Source organism: Sciurus carolinensis, chromosome 11 (assembly GCF_902686445.1).
Source record: "Sciurus carolinensis chromosome 11, mSciCar1.2, whole genome shotgun sequence".
Taxonomy (NCBI): domain Eukaryota; kingdom Metazoa; phylum Chordata; class Mammalia; order Rodentia; family Sciuridae; genus Sciurus; species Sciurus carolinensis.
In genome coordinates, this window is record NC_062223.1 from 67,635,854 (window position 1) to 67,650,715 (window position 14,862).

A 14,862-nucleotide genomic window follows, 5' to 3' on the forward strand; every position below is an offset into this window, starting at 1 on the left:
AATAAAATTTCATCTTGTTATACTTAATTTATGGTTCCAGTTTGTGGAAGCCTAATTATCCCTAGTATATTAATTGTCCCTTCTAATTAGTCACATGCATATTTGATAAAGTGTATCGTATCTAAATTATTGATGAAAGGGATTACCATGATAAGATCTAGAACAAATGAGAAAAGAAAAGAATATTATAGGACAGTATTCCTGATAAGCATAGATGCAAAAGTCCTCAACAGAGTCCTGGAAAACTGAATTCATCTGCACATTAAAAGGTCATACTTCATGATCAAGTAGGATTTATTCTTGGGATACAAGTATGGTTTGATAAATGCAGATTAATATATGTCATAAAACAGATGGAAAATGTCCAAACTCTTAGGAGTCCCAGAACTTCTCCTGGTTGATATCTACTCTTTTCACAGCACTATTTGGGCTAAGTTGTCCTGAGTTTCCAGTTCATCAGCTGCCTGGGAATCTGTATCTCTGTTTTATCTACAAGATCAAGAGAAATATTTCTGAAGTCCAAATAAATTATGTTTCTGGCATTCTTTTGCTTATATGTGTATTTGTTTATGTGTGTTTGTTTATATGATATGTAATATGTATTATATAGAAGTACTTATTATGAGCTGCTCAGTGTCTGTGCAGTGGCTCACAACTGTAATCCCAGCAACTCAGGATTACAACTAGTATATATCATGTAAATATGTATGCAAATTTTTTTTTTTTTGGTACTGAGGATTGAACCCAGGGGTGCTCAACCACTGATTCACATTCCTAGCCTTCTTTTTTTTTTTTTTTTTTTTTTAATATTTTATTTAGAAATAGGGTCTTGCTAAGTTTCTCAGGGCCTTGCTAAGATGCTGAGGCTGGCTTTGAACTCATGATCCTCCTGCCTTGGCCTCCTGAGCCACTGGAATTACAAACATGTGCCACCATGCCTGGCTGCAACTATTTTTTAAATCTCCAAACTATTATGTATTACTACCAATTGCTTAGTGTTTTACACATACCTTCTCCTTTATTCTCTACAATAATTCTATAATAAATAGCCTCTAGTGAAAGTATTGATATTTTGTGGTATAACTTAATCTCCAGTGATCATCAGTGCTTCCTTCTCCAAGTCCTTGTCACTTTTTGTAGACTCTCTTCTGCAACTGAATGACAGTTTTAAATTTTCTCCAGCCCCTAACTGGAGTATCTTCCTCAGTTTGAGGCCAAGGAGGTAGGTTGCTGGAAAGAGGTCCACTTTTGAAACTAGAACTCAGAGTTAAGACAAGTTTCTTGTCCTATAGAATGCTTCAGGCTGGCAGGAGAATTAAGCTGAGTAAGTCTTGGTGTACTAAGTCACAAGGCAGTGAGGTGCAGCTGATGCTGGCGTGACAAACTGTGGTTCCAGGAGCACTGGGCTTGGAGTAAGAATCCAGTGCAGCCAGGAAATTCAGGGAAATTGGTTAGAGGCGGTGACACTTCACAGCATTGCCCAGGTCTTATGCTGAGTGGTACTTCTTTCTGGGCTCAAGGCATTTCTTGATTAAATCATGGGAAAGCAGTCTGAGTCCTCTTTTCCTCCCACCTCTTCTCTTGCCCCCCACTTTATACCCTGCTTCTCACTGAAGCTGAGTCATGACAAGTTAGAATTTTGGTTGAACTCATAGTTCCAAACCAGGTCAGCTTGAAAAGCCCATTCTAGAAGGACAAAATGGTACTGTCATCAGGGGTCTGGGATATTGCCTTTGTGGTTCAGTCTTGTCTGACCCCAAACCTGTGTTTACATGGCCCAGTGTTAAAATGCTGGAACTGGCTGGGCACAGTGATGCATGCTTATAAACCTGGCAACTTGGGAGGTTGATTCAGGATGATTGTAAGTTTGAGGCTAGCCTCAGTAACTCAGTGAGTCTGAGACCAACTTAGCGAGACCCTGTATCAAAATAAAAAATAAAAAGGTTTGGGGTGTAGTGCAGTGGTAAAGTACCTCTGGGTTCAATGCAGTACTCCCTCCCCCAAATTGCTGTGACTTATCAAGGGGCAGTGGTTAGGAGCCTGTGGATATGAGAGCTCTCAGGAAATTATGGACATCATCTATAAACCTTGTGATAGATATTCCAAGAGACTGGGTCAAGCCACTGAGCACTTTGTGTTCTGGGGATCTGAACCTTGAGCTTCATATTGAAGGTTGTGAGCTTAGTAGAATTGCAGTGGGGCTGGAAGACGGCAGACTGAAGGAGAGTGGCCTCAACTTCCACATGAAGACGTCCATAATTGCTTCACCACTGGCCATGGGACTTAGAGGAGTTGTAGGCTGAATCCCACACTTCTGTAGTTGTGAGTCTGAGAGTTGGGGTGAAGTGGGATAGGTGGCTGGCAGGAGGTTTAGGACAGGACTAAGGATCTGGGAGAATTCCCGATTATAAAATACCAGGCCTTGAGCATAGAATGGATATTTTTCTGTTTCCCTAGGAAGGTTGTACAAGCAAGGTATATATAGCATTGACCAGCACACTGGTGTTCTATCAGACACAGCTCCTGGGTAAAGGAGGACTGGAATTGTCATCTGGAGGGAATCATTTATTTTGTTGATATCCAGCCCTAATAGAGCCAGTGTAGAGACTGCTTGATTTGCAGTAGACAGATTGTCTTCCAAGAGAATTTAGTTAGCTACTGTGAATTCTTCTGCCCTGTACAGGCAACTTTGAGGCTGATGACTGGAGAGAATCCCATAGAGCCTCAGTCCTCTTCTAGGCACATCCCAGACCATTTTCTTGTTTCCCCATTCTGTGTTTGGTGCCTTTCTTTTCTCTCTAGCCTTACTTAGGCAGGCAGCCTGACTCTCTCACCTTTTCCTTCAGGACAGTTTGCCATTATCTAATTGGTGATGGTCTTCTCTCTGATCCCAGGCAGATGACTCCAGAGTCCCACGCCTGAGGCTTGCCGAAACTGTTGCGTATAGACTCTGTACTCCCTCAAAGTGAGAAGCCTTTCTGCTGCTTGAACTTACTCAGAAGGCAGCAGGACAAGTGACTGCAATAGAACATTGAAGCTACAAGAACCCTTGAAAGAGGGCTAGTGTAGTCCTCTAATTATGTGGAGGGAAAAGCAGAGACCCTAGGTGACAGGGGATTATTTAGAATCTCACCACATCAGAAGGCTGGAAACTGGGACTGGGCTCTAGTCAGCCAACCTCTACTCCCAGATTTAAAATTTTGTTCTCCTCACCACGTTGCCACTCACAGGTAGAAAATGGAAAATGTGAACTCCTCAAGGGCTTTTCTGTAAGTGGCCACTAGAGTCCAAGGTAGAATTAATGGCGGTGATCAGAGCACATGTCTGGTTCCCTGTGAAATTGGTAGAATGGTCTGTCCTCAGTGGAGATGCTGCTGGACCCCAGTCTGGTGGACCCTGGGCTCTAGGATCCGCAGAGGCATCTGAAGTTAGACCATTTAAGCTGGGTGTGGTGGCACACGCCTGTAATCCCTGTGACTCCAGAGGTTGAGGCAGGAGGATCCTAAATTCGAGGCTACTTAGGGAGACTCTGTCTCAAAATAAAAAATAAAAAGGAGTGGGATATGACTTAGTGTTAAAACATCCCTGGATTCAATTTCTTGTAACAAACAAAACAAAACAAAAAGTTAGACCATTCAGATCTTTTAGGATCCAGCTAGCAATATTAAACCCACAGTTCTTTTGATCCCAAAGTAAGGAGTGACTTTAAAAGATTTACTTTGTTCCTGTGTTTTTTAGGTTCAGAATTTCAGTTGTTTTTAAAGAGACAAGAAAATACCATAAACTCAAGTGATCTAATCTGGACTCTGATTATCATATACATAGAATACATGTATATTTAAGTATAGACTATATATAGGTATGTATATGTATATATGTTTATGTACAAATTCTCTTTATACATTGTAAGTCCATCCACTGAAATTCCCTCCTCCTTGGAGAGAACAGCTGTTTCTGTGTGGGGAGTCTTTTCAGTGATTCATTCATCTCATACATGTTGACTGCCCATAATAAGTGAAACACTGAAATCCACGTGTACATCTGGAGAGTCTCGGGTGTGGGGGACAGGTGTGGAAGTAGCAGTGATAAAATGCTATACACACCATAATAAAGGCATCTGGGCTAGCAGAAGAGGCAAACAGATTCTGTCAGGAGACCAAGAAATCGTTCACAGAGGAGGTGCTAACTGTGCTGCTCCTGGAAGTAAATTCAGTTTTGTTAGTGGGGGCAGGAGAGGCATCAGCTGAAGGTAACAGCGTGAGCAGTGGAGGGAGGAGAGGAAGATGCAGGCAGTTTTCGGAGCACCAGGCAGTGTGCTGTGGAGTGCCATGGTTGTACCTGTAATTGGGGGTGGAGGGGTGGCAGCAGGGGAGCTGTGAACAGGAAATGAAACCAGAAAGGATTTCAGATTTTGGAGGTAATGTAGCTTGAGAGAGAAGCTGGACCTAATCACACTATAGTTGCTAGCTGCTGTCGTGTAGACCTTTGTCATTCCCCTCAACCCCAGACAGTAGTTTTCAGCAATTTGTTTTTAGTAATGGAACTCTTTTTTCAAACTCATTTTACATCCATCTCCAATTATAAAACATGAGATACATTTTTTTTTAGTAAAGTAATTTTTGCCAGTGTAGGACAATTTTTGTCCATGTACAGTGGAGGTGAGAGACAGTATTTTGTCTCCAAGTGGAACTGACACCAGAGAATCCTGGCGTTGTGGGAGCTGGGCCATTCCTGTAGCCTGCTTGGTTTGGCAATGACACAGTGGTGGTAGACAGCCTGTGAGTGGGCACTCCAGTAGTGGGAGAGGCTGTAAAATCCTGGATTGTGTCCCTAGGAGAGTGACCTTACAGGGAAACTTCTGGGAAACAAACCACAGGGAGACTTTACAGGAATTTTTGGTTGAGCCCACAGGCAAGGCACATGTGGAAAAGAGATGTAATTATAGTTTGTAAGTCTATGAAAAGCTACAATGAATGACATAAAATAGCTGTTCTGAGTTTTTCCTTCTGGTAGGACAGGAAGAAATGAGATTTTTGCATTCATTCAGCAGATATTTATTGAGTGCTTGCTGTGAGCTAGGCCCTATACTAAGGGTAGAGACTGTGGTGGTTAGCAAAATAATCCAGGTTCCTGCACCCAAGGAAATCATGGGGGAAGACTGACATTAAGCAAATAATTACACAAATGCATAATTACAAATCATGGTGAGTTCTTTGAAGGATAAATACAAGGAACCTCATTTAGACTGGAGGATCATGGAAGTCAAGATGACAGAGTCAAGTTGAGACAAAGCGAGTAAGAGTTATTTAGGCAAAGACTGTGGGACTATTGAGTGTCCCAGGCAGAGCGAAACCTGGGAAAAAAAAAAAAGATCTGGCACATTTAGAGAACTCAAAGATGTTTTGTGTGGCTAGTGCGTTGAGGGGGAAGGGCAGGAAGTGAGCTGAGAGGCAGCAAAAGAAGAATCATGCTAGACCTTACAGGTCCTGGTAAGAATTTAGATTTATCCTTAGTGGGAAGCCACTGAAGGGCGTTAAGCAGGAAGTGACATGATTTGTGTAAAAAGGTGATTCAGATAACTCTGTGGAAAATGGATTTGTGAGGGTGTGATATTGTGAAATATATATTTGGTCTTCCTCCTTTTTCTTGGCATACAACTCCTAAAATCCTTGGACTCTCTCGAGTGGCAACTGTCTTTTGTATGCTGTTGAACTGACTGATAACTGGGGCTCCTGGATAGCCTCAGGATGGGGGCTGGTTGCCAGGGGAACCAACCTTGTGATTAGAGGGTTGGAACTTTTCAGTCTTACTCCCCAACCTTGGGGAGGGGAGAGGAGATGAAGTTAATAAATTGGTCACCAGTAGTCAGTGATATAATTAATTGTGCCTATGTAATGAAGCTACCAAAAGGACTACCCAAAAGGACTAGATTCAAGAGCTTTGAAATAGCCATACACGAGGAAGTTTCTGAAGGTTGGCAGCCCACAGAGGGTATGGTAGCTCTGTTTGTACCCCCATACGTTGCCCTATCCATCTCTTCATCCAGTGTTCATATGTATCCTTTTTGATATCTTTGATAAGAAACCAGTAAACATATGTGTTTCCTGGATTTCTGTGAGCCACTTTAGCAAATTAATTGAATCCAAGGAGGGGGTTGTCAAAATTTTGATTTGTAGGTGGTTGGTCAGAAGCATAGATACAACAAACTGAGGCTTGCTTTTGGTATACAAAATGGCGGGAGGTAGTATTGGAGACTGAGACCTCTCCTGTGGGTTCTGATGCTGTCTCTAGGTTGACAGTGCCAGAACTGAACTAGAGGACAACCCGTGGGTATCCACTGCAAAACTGATAACTTGCTTGGCGTATGGAGAGAAACCCTTACATGGCTGGTCATGGAACTCTTCTGTGTTAATTGTGGAGTGAGAATATAAGAGAAACCGAGTTTGGTTTTTCCTGTATTCTAAAAGAGGGCAGGAGTGGAAGCTGGGACCATTAGAAGGTTTTTGTAGTAATTAAGGTGAGAGATGGGTAGCAATAGTTGTGGAGAAAAATGGACAGATAATAGATATATTTTGGAAGTAGAATTATTTGAAACTGGTAAATGGTTTGGGTGTGGGGAGAAAGAGGTAGGGAGATTGGAGGATGTCTCCCCTTTTCTGGCTCAGGTTTGCGTGTGGATCTCTTAAGATAGTAGACAGCATAAGCCTGTAAAATTTTTATCCTTCAGGAAGGGTCAAGCAGGATTGATCTGAATCCAGCCTTGCAGAGGCAGCAGAGAGAAGCAAGTGGCCTTTGGATCTGTCAGTTCAGGGAGCTCATACATAATAAGGAACCCAAGCAAGGATTTTAGTTCTCCCTGTATTAGGGCCCTTATTTTTTCACTTCCCCCTGAGGACAAGGCCCTAAGGAAACTCTGTAAGCCCAGCATGCCACTAGGGGGAGCATGGCCTGCGTTGTGTGTCTGGTTTTGAGGGCTTTTTGAGTTTGGATTACTTTAGTGACTGACTTTATCAATTTTAGTGCTCAAAATTGACTCCTGACCCCTGGTACCACTTAAAAGAATGCCTGACATACGGTAGGAGCTCAGTAAATGTTAATTAGTTTAACTATTATATTGTGAATTTTTTGCGGAAATGGGTAGGATCACCTTTTGTTTTTCTATGGAGACTGGGCTAGTCCAATGTGTATTTTCGATATCAGAAGAAGAGCAGAGGAATGCTTGTTGGGCACGGGAGGCGGGAAAAATCTGAAGATTTAATGATGTTACACATGTCCTTACATTTTGTCTTCCTTTGTAGACTTGGGACTCGAGGGCCCATGAAGGGTTTCTGAGCTGGACTTGGGTATTGGTTATTTTATTTTTTATTTTTGCAGTCCTGAGGATTGAACCCAGAGGTAGCTCTGAGCTACAGACCCAATCCTTTTTATTTTTTATTTTGAGATGTGGTCTTGCTAAGTTTCTGAGGTTGACCTTGAACTTGCAGTCCTCCTGCCTCAGTATCCTGAGTTGCTGGGATCGTACACATGCACCAGTGTAGCAGGCTAAGGTTGGGTATTTATAGTGGGTAATTGGGTACACCTTTGAAACTCTGAATGTCTCACTAAAGCAATAGTGCCCACCACTTTGGATCTGTGCCAGCCTGTCATTTCCTGTTGGATTTTGTGGCAGTTCTCCTTCCTTAATTTCTTTATATTTTTAAACTCAAATGAATCCAGATATTGTTTTGAGAATTTTGTAGTATACTGGAGGTTAATCAGAATTACAAGGAGGGCTGGAATGTAGCTCAGTGGTAGAGCCCTTAGCTAGCATGTGCGAGGTCTTGGGTTCAATTCCCCAGAAGGATTCTGCAAGGGACTGTGGCATTAAAGATTCTGTCAGGACCTCTTTAGCACTGTTTTTGGAAGCATAAGTGGAAAATGTCCCCCTCGAGCCTCCGTGTTCTCAAAGGAAATACCACCTGTGTTTTTTGCTTGTTTTTGATGAGGAGCTGCTGGGATCAATGACTTAAGGAGGGCGCTTTGAGGTATAGCATATTTCTTAATGCATATCCCTGCCCTACTGGTTACTTTTATAGGTGGAAACTGGGAGGTCTGGTTGTCTTGCCCAGTGGCAGGTGGCAGGTTAGTGGTGGAGTTAGGCACTGCCAGGGGCTTCTGATTCTGCTCTGCCTGGTGTTTTTCTTGCAACTGCTCTTCTTAATGTATGCCAGAGAGCTGAAAGCCTTGGGCACTGCTTTTAGATCTATTATTTCCTGGTTCTGTGAAATGGGGCAAGTAATTTTATTTTTGCTTCAGGTATTTAAAAAATTTGTTAAATTAGTATAATAATATTAGTCCTAACTTTCAGGCCTATCATGTCGAACAGATACAGGTGAACTGAGATTTATGAGAGTATTTTGGAAAAGTGTAAGGTAATGTGTAGCCATAGGGTAGGATATTTTCTCTCTAATCTGTACATCAGGATGTTCTACGTCTCATAGATTCTATCATAAATTCTTTAGGCTAGAAGGATGGTAGTTAAGCCTACCTCATTAGGACTTGGAAAGATTGTCTACCCTCTCCTGGGAACACAGTCTTGTATCTCATAACTGATTATGAGAAAACTAGCCAGTTTTCAAGATCTGGTGGCAGGGTACTTTGATGGAAAGTATACTGGACTGGGGTGGGGGCGCTTGACTGGTCTCTACTCTTAGTTCTTTGCCGAAATAGCTGTGTAACGGAATCGAACATCTGATCTCTGTGATCCTCAGTTTTCCCATCTATAAAATGGTCATACACTTATCTGTCGAGTGCATTTCAAAAGATTTTGAGGATCAAACAAAATAATAAATGTAAAAGGGTGTTACACGCAGGAGTGTACACGGGGGCCACTAAACTTAGAGGTTTTACTGTGTCCCAGGCATTGAACTAGCTTTTGGACAGAAGCTCACAGAAGGCCTAGACTTCAGCTGCAGGTTCTGTGTCAGGGCAGAGAGAGGAGGCTGCGTTTCCATCATGTTTGTTTCGTTGGCTGTGACTCTGGACTTGCCCAGGACTCCTTATCCTGACCTAGTGTGTTTCTTCTCCATTGCAGGAAGATGAGAGACTGCTCAGGCACCCGCACTAGTACCATGGGTCCCTGTACTGGTTAAAGCTGTCTCCACGACCTGGACGGGCAGCAAGGTAAGCAGAGAGGCTAGTCCAGGCGAGCTCCTGAGATGTGAGTGCATTTCCGTCCCAGCGGCTGCCGGGAAAATCCCAAGTACACAAACAAGTCAAGGCAATACATCAGGGTCCCTCCTCCCCAAGCTCCACGACCCACAGGAAGGGCTTGCTTCCCCTTCATGCGCTCCAGCTAACTCCCTCCCCCCGCCTGGCGGGGATTCTTCCAATTACAAAAACTGTGATACTGGAAGAGAGGAAAACAGGTCCACTGGCTGTGTCCCTTCTCCCCTCTAAGCTGTTCAACAAGTTCCCAGGAACAGTCAAGAGTCCCTGGTTGACCGGAAGGGAGGTAGGAGGAGTGGAATGCGTGCAAAGCTCAGCTGATTAAAAGGCAGCGCAGCTTCATGGAAGTCTCCCAGGACTGAGTGAGAGAGACAGAGAGAGAGAGAGAGAGAGAGAAGAGAATGCGTGTGCGCGCGTGCTCGCTGGCGGTAGAGTGAGAGCGTGCCGTGCCGTGCGCGCCGCCAGACCCGGAGGACAGAGTCTCCATGACAACCCGCCTGGCCGGCTAGCCGCTCTGCTCACTTGGCTGGAAGGAGCGCCACTAAAGGTCAGAGGAAGAAGCTGTAGAAAGCTCACAGCAGGTATCGGAGTTTAAGTCAGTGGATTTGGGGCCCTGAGCTCCCTGACCCACTGTGGTGTGAGCCGGACTCTACTGAGAATGGAGTGGGCAGGAAAGCACCAGGACTTTCAGGTAAGGGCAGCTTGGCTCCGATTGCTCTCCTCCTCTCCCGGCCCTGGTCTTCGGCTGTTTTCTGGGAGGCAGGCGAGTGTCTGTACTTTTTGCTCAGGGTTTGGGGCTCGGGAATGATGTCATGCTCCAACAGTTGGATTCTATTAGCTTGAGCAGGAGAGAAACAGCCATATTCTTGACTCTGCAAATCTAGCTGATCTCACTTTTGCTGAATCTGAGGTGTTTAGCCTTCACTCTTACTTTTATTTAGCACAAAGCCACAAGATAGTTTTTACAGGAAGACTCTTTTATATAGAAAAAAAATGAATTCTCACCACTCCAGCACTGTTTGTAGTTTTTACATGGAAACTCGAGTGTTTTTTTGAGTGACTTGGTTCATTCTAGTGGACATCGTCTGTTTTTGTCTCTTGGTACTAACTATGTCTGACCTGTAGCAAAGATAGAAAAGGCTAATTAAAACTCAGTGAGGAGCCTGCAGTGAGTTCCAGGTCCCCCTGGAGCAGTTATTGGGATGGAGGTAACTGTCATAGGGGTATCTGAACTGATTGCCTGCTCTCTCTACCTCCCTCCTTAATAAGATTGAGTCACAGACTTTCCTGAGTTGTGGGAATGGCTACCCTGGGGTTGGGGACTTACAAAGAAGTGTTTTATCCAGATGTTTGCAGCATGAGCTCTCAGATTCCTTGACTAACATTGCAATCATATCTCAGGACACGCAGTGTCCACATTGTGCACTCCTACTTTGATTGCCCTACATTTTGGTAAAACTTGTTCTGACCTGGAGGAGTGGTGTGTGGTGAGCTCAGTGTGGCCTAGGAAAGGAGACCCTCCCAGAAGATGAGGCAGTTAGGTGGTCAGTTATATTGTTAGGAGCATGAATACTGTGGTTACTCCCTGTAGGAGAGACCCAATCAGGGGAGTCCTTCCACCTCAGCCACGTTCTCTCTTAAACTACTCCTTGGCCTCAGGGAACTTCGTGGATGCTTTTGCTTTCTCAGTGGCACAAGGGAACAGCTGCTGTCCTGGCTGTCCACTTTTTCTTCTTGAACTTTCTGAACAGAATGTCCTTTTGTGTTCTGGAGAACAATGAGGGGGCCTTCTGATTAACTTCGGGTCAGCTTGCCATTGCAAGCACGGCCATAACCCTGATTCTGGCTCCCTGAATGTATACATGTATGCTTCAGTGTTGTGGCCTGAGGGTCCACAAGGGTGAACTCAGTGGCCCTTTACCTCAGATGGGCCACTCTTTTAGAAATTCCTCCTCTACTATACTTCTCTGCTTGATTGAAACTGTGTTTTTCTGGAGGGATGTGGCTTAGCACTGTCAGTTGAGATGCAAACTGAGTGATGTGAGGAGGAGGTCTCAGTCCAGTGGTCTCTTCTAGGACAGTGTAAGTCTAGAATCTCAGGTCTTCTGTTACTCATGGAGGTATAGTTAGGGCCGCCCCAGTTTACCATCCTGCATGTGTGAAGGAATCGCAGTGGTTTCAAGGAACTGTACTCTTTCTTTTGATGTTATAGAATAATGAATTGGAGTTAGAGAACCTGAGTCCTGTACTTGCTAACTTGATCGCTGTGATCTAGCATCTTAACTAATACAAGCTTCAGATTATTAACTGTGAGATAGAGATAATGGAGTTTGGGAGGAGCAAATGGGATAGTTCTATTAAGTAGTTTTAAACAAGTAAAGCCTACATTATAATTGAAGCTTGAGGGATAGTCCCCTTCTTCTGGAAAGTCACTTTGGCCTCTCTGTTCTGGTTCTTCCCATTATATAAAAAATCAAATGAGAAAATCCTTAAAAATCTCTCCGATTTTTAAGAAAACAAATAGTGGTTTCTTTAGGTTGGGAAGTTTAATATAAGTGATATTCATTATAGACTTTGAACCTCATAAAATGATCCTTCCACAATGAAGCTTTCCATAGACCACTCAGCTCATGTGTTTTTAGTACAGAGGAGAGGAATTCCAAGGGACCTTTGCTTTTCCAATGTCTGACAGCTCCATGTAGTTATGGTGTCATGCATTTTAGTGGTTGGAGGAGAGGCCACTTAGTGCCAGGCCTTGCTTCCTTGTCCTGCTAGGTTCTGCTGGGAGAAACTATCTGAGTGGGCAGAGGACCTTTCTCCTCTGTTCTGGGTTTGAAAGGTTGGCTTCTAACTGGTAGGAAGTTTTATCGCTCTGAAAGCCTTCTTAGGAGCTGGGCAGCTCTTCAGGAACTTGTAAGGCTATATCTTAGGGGGAAACCAAAAAGAAAAACAAGGAAGTGGGAACTCCAAGGGCAGACACTTGATATGTTGTGGGACTGTGCCAAAGAATGGAATAGCAAAGGAGGGGAGACTCCAGGCAGGGGTGCCCCAGATCTGTCTTCTGTGAAACTACAGGGCATATGGTATACTAGGGCACCCCGTCTGCACCCTTTAGTGTGGGACGGGGGGGAAACCTGCCAGCCATGCCTGGAGTGGTGTCTGGGAAGAAGCCTGAGAAGACTCAGAGTAGAGTAGGCCTTTTTTTTTTAAACCCCACAGAGCTTTCCTTCCAGGTGAGTCAGTTACAATAGCCTCTTAAGTCCTAAAGGAGAAATTGTCCCTGGCTTAGGTTGGCCTGCATTATTCCCCACTCCCCATCAGTCCAACTTCCCAGAGCTGAGTCACAAATTGGATCCTTATGTTCCTTAAGGATTAAAAAGTAACATTCCTGTCTCACTCCCTCTCTCCCCCTTCCACTGCTCCCTTCCTATACTTTTCCCCCCTGGGTTCCCTCTCTTTAAATTAGAATGATCAGTCACCCAAGGAATTTGAAACTTTGAAATATCTTGGAGAATAGACCAAGGGCCTCCTCAGTTCTGCTGGCTCTGGCTTCTGTCTCTGGAATGAGGGGTTGGGTGAACAATTTCAGGAAGGGACCCCCAATCCAAGTATCATGTTGCACTGCTGGCCTAGAACTAAGAGAGACTGTGTCCAACTCCCCCCCCGCATCTGATTCTAAGAACTACTAAGAGGTGACCTGGTGCCTGGAGGAGCTGGGAGGGTCGAGTCCTTGTGGGACCAAGGGAACTGAAGAGTGCAACTTCCTTCCTGCGCTTCTCATATAGCTGTTAGCTGTCACTGCCCTGGTGACTCCTGATTCCAATGTTGGGCCCAAGAGAGTCTGCTGAGCCAGCCAAGCAAAGGCAACCATGCCTGGAGGAGGGCAGGCAGCAGCCCTTTGGAGTCCTATCTTGTGTTCCCTTCTCTGTATCTGTACGGCTTGGAGGATTGGGGAGGGGGAGGGGAATCTACAGGCAGATAATTGAGTTCTTTGAGTTAGAGGGAGGCCTTGGAAAGTGGAGAAGGGGCCAGAAGGGCATGAAAAGGGGAAAAAAAAAAATACCATCTGGCATAGTCTGCAGAGATTTCTCTTAAAGCCTGTGGGAAAACTTGCATTAGTGTGTGCCTTCTTCTGGGAGTAGGGAGGGACATTCTGTGTCTCTCTTTAATGCTAGAGGGGAGGCGCCATAAGTCTCTGTGGGTGGGGAAAATACTGGGTGCATCTATCTTAGGGGAACAGGTCGCATAACATTGTGCTGATATAAAAAAAATCCGGGGTCTCTTTGTAGCCATAGGCCCTAGAAAACTCTGTGTGTGTGTGTGTGTGTGTGTGTGTGTGTGTGTGTGTGTGTGTGTCTTGAGGGGAGAGGAGGGTGTTAAATGAGTCTAGACTACCTTACTGGAGAATTTCTCCAAAGATTCCTTCTCTTATTTTCTTTGGCTCTGATATAATGAATATAGTGTTGTGGTTGGGGACTGTTGAAACTGTCACAATGCTTTTTCATCTGAAAACTGCCTCAATATTTGATTTCACTGTCCCTATAAAAGGGTGAATTATATACAATTAGAGTATGAAGCTTGCCTTAACTAAAGTAGGCCTGCTTCTAAGGGTCTGTCATGAAACCGTCGATTCAGACTCTTCTGTAGACCTTGTCATTGCTGAGGGGATTTGTTTGTGAACTGGAGATTAATTTATAGGAAGCAGCACAAGTGGATGGGGGACTGTTTGAATCTGAAAACAATGAGATAAACTAAGGGTTGTGGGAGACAAGATCTGGAACAAGAGGAAGACTACTAGAAAGAAATAGAAGAGAGGCCCTGAGCAGGAGAGTAGGTAGTTTTCAGGAGCAGCAGGTGGTGATAGATGGAAGGGTTGTCCTGGGAGGCCTTCGCAGTGTAACAGATGGCTGGCCTGCCCCTAAGGGACTCAAGGAGACAAGGTTGTGCAGCTCCTAACAAGTGCTGAGAGTGTGGGGTGGCTGGCATTGAGGTTGACAGCCAATTCATTTGCTCTTTTTTAATTTTTTTTATTTTATTGTAAACAAATGGGATACATGTTGTTTCTCTGTTTGTACATGGCGTAAAGGCATACCATTTGTGTAATCATAAATTTACATAGGGTAATGTTGTTTGATTCATTCTGTTAATTCATTTGCTCTTGGGCCAGAGTCTCATCTCTGGTGTCCACATATACCCTTTTGGTCTCTTCGCCCAGTAAGTCAGTGAATGCAGTATCTGGGCCAAGAACTGGGAAGTATCCAAAAAAGGTATCAAGTGTGGGACTTACTCCCGTATATATTATATCACATGTCCTGATTGCTTCCCCACTGACCCTCCCCTTCAATATGAGCCTCTGTCAGTGTGATTAAGAGAGGAGAAATGTAGACCTGCTGAAGTCTGGGTTTTGGTGGTAGGGTTAATGACTGTCTCGTGCTTGTAGATTGGGAAAAAGGAGGGTCCCACTCAGACTGTGATTTAAAGCTCTATTGAGTGGTGGAAGAGAACTAATGAAAGGACTGGGAATATGAGGAGGGTGAGGGTTCTAGGCCTGCATTGAAGTTTTCTAAGATTGTCAAAGAATAGGATGTGTGGGAGTGAGAATAGCAAAGGGAAAAGTTAGGGGGAAAAACCTTATAAAATCATCTAGTTTTTAGA

General features: G+C 44.2%; 1 protein-coding gene across 5 annotated transcripts in view; it reads left to right on the forward strand.

Annotated features, from left to right (window-relative positions):
* Window positions 1-14,862, forward strand: part of Dennd2b (DENN domain containing 2B) — a 154,084-nt gene that overhangs the window by 40,407 nt on the left and 98,815 nt on the right. For 3 of the 5 annotated variants that reach the window (XM_047518241.1, XM_047518242.1, XM_047518243.1), the window contains exon 2: window positions 9,074-9,162. The gene's annotated coding sequence lies outside the window, so the exon portion shown is untranslated. Of the gene's footprint in view, window positions 1-9,073; window positions 9,163-9,376; window positions 9,899-14,862 lie in introns of those variants that run through there. The other 2 variants (XM_047518240.1, XM_047518245.1) reach the window with 2 other exon arrangements.